This window comes from Ambystoma mexicanum, chromosome 3q (assembly GCF_040938575.1).
Source record: "Ambystoma mexicanum isolate Mex_15411 chromosome 3q, UKY_AmexF1_1, whole genome shotgun sequence".
In the NCBI taxonomy this organism is placed as follows: Eukaryota; Metazoa; Chordata; class Amphibia; order Caudata; family Ambystomatidae; genus Ambystoma; species Ambystoma mexicanum.
Window position 1 is genome coordinate 1,168,521,447 of NC_090926.1, and position 1,910 is coordinate 1,168,523,356.

Here is a 1,910-nt window from a genome sequence, read left to right on the forward strand (position 1 = left end):
GTTGTAAGTAAAATGTAGCGGTCAATGGGTCATCTACTTGTATGGGGAAAAAGGCAGATAAGTTTTTTTACCCCAAAAAGGTGTGTATTATGCAGCAAAAGACCCCAGGAAAGACAAGAGGCGATACCAATGAAGAGATCCAGAGGTAAATGGGGAAATGTTGGGATTAATCGCTGGAGCCTGGATTCCGATGGAGCCCTGAAGGTAGGTATCAAGAATTATTGTCCAAACCGGGGACCCAGAGGTAAGTACTGTGGCAAACCAGAAGGAGTCGGATAAGTTACTGACATGTTGCAAGGGTGTTTATAAAAGTAAAAAGAACTCCTATATTGTCCTACTGCTATGAGGCAAGTTTCCTGCCTACAAAACTAAAACTAATGGTGCTGTAAAAGGTCTCAAAAGAAAACAGTACTTCGTCGGAATTCTAACTGACTAACTAGCCCTACCACTTAAAGAAAAAGGGAGGCCAGGACAACAGCCTCGTTCTTGGGCTTCTGCCTGGCCCAACACTTGGATTCCTTTTCTTAAGGAAGCAGGTTCCAGCAAAGTTCCACAAAGTTCTACGGAAGTTCAACAGTTCCTTATAGTGCAGTTCTCATCCTCTCTGTAGGTTCCGTATGCCAACGCTTCCTAGAGTCCATGTAAGGTTTCCTTTTTTGCAGGAAAGGTGGTTTTAACACAACTTCCCGCTTGATGCTTGACAATGTCCTGGTCTTCATTTTAAGTATTCAAATCCTCCTAGTTCACTATTCTCTCAATTATGCACATTTTAGGTTTCTTGGACTCCCAAAGTCTTCTGGCTCTCTGTCAGGCTTGCTTTAGCAAGGCCCTGGAATGACGTCTGCCTGTTCAGGTATTCCTGGCACTCATAGCCCTTATGGCTTCTCCAGCGTTGGGTTTCAACGTCTTTAGGTTTCTCAGAGCTCTCCAAAGCTGATTGTTTTTCTCTATTCGGGTTTCCCTGGCCTCCGTAACCATTATGGCTTGCCCAGCCTCGAAGCGTCACCCCTCTCCATGGCGTTACCTTTTCTTGAGTGTTCACTTCCCTTCACTACTCAGCTCAGCAGTTAATATACTTCTTGTGCAGAGCTCAGGGTTCCAGTCTCTTCACTGCAGTCTGCTTCTGGCACCTGTTAGCAGGCCTCAGGCCCACTACGGCTTCCATGGGGTCACGACACCACGTGAGACTGTTGCTTTACTGTTCTCTTCTTGTTCCAGGCCTCTTTGCTAGACAGGACAACAGCGTGTGGCGTCATGTGAGCAACCTGTTCGCTCTCTACACTACTGCTGGCTCTGCGGTCTAGCATGGCTCCGCCCTTCGAGGACGTCTTCCAGAAAGAGTATCGCCTCTGCATACGATTCTCTCCTTCCCATTCAAAGTTCCTTGTAGTTTTATAGAAGTGATTACAAACAAAAGGGGTGCGTCGTTTTTTGACTGTCGTTTAGACATAATCTTGCATTACCTGAAGCCAAAGACATTTAAGAAATGTCACTATTTGGTAAATCCAAAACAGGATTAATAGTCTTTACAATTCCCATATATGTGGAGAGCGTATTCCGGCCAGAGTTACTTATCGGAATGTGAGTCCTTGTCCCTGAGAGGGGGGTCACTCACAGTGAGGTCCCACTTTCCGGGACCCTAGTCAGGGTCTTGCTTATCAGGCTGGGCTCACCTTCCTAACCTCAAAAGGGGGTGTCTGGCCTAAGCAGAGAAGGGACTAATTTTCCAGATTTGTCACATACACCTCCCATTAAATGAGAGGTGCCCCTTGATTGGGAAACGGGTTAGAAAGTCCACATTGCTGTGTTTTGTCACTTTACGATATTCCATTGAGAAGCAAAATGGTTGAAAATCTACAATCACATGACTCAGGCAATTGAATCTTTTCTAATACTCATCGAGGTCAGAA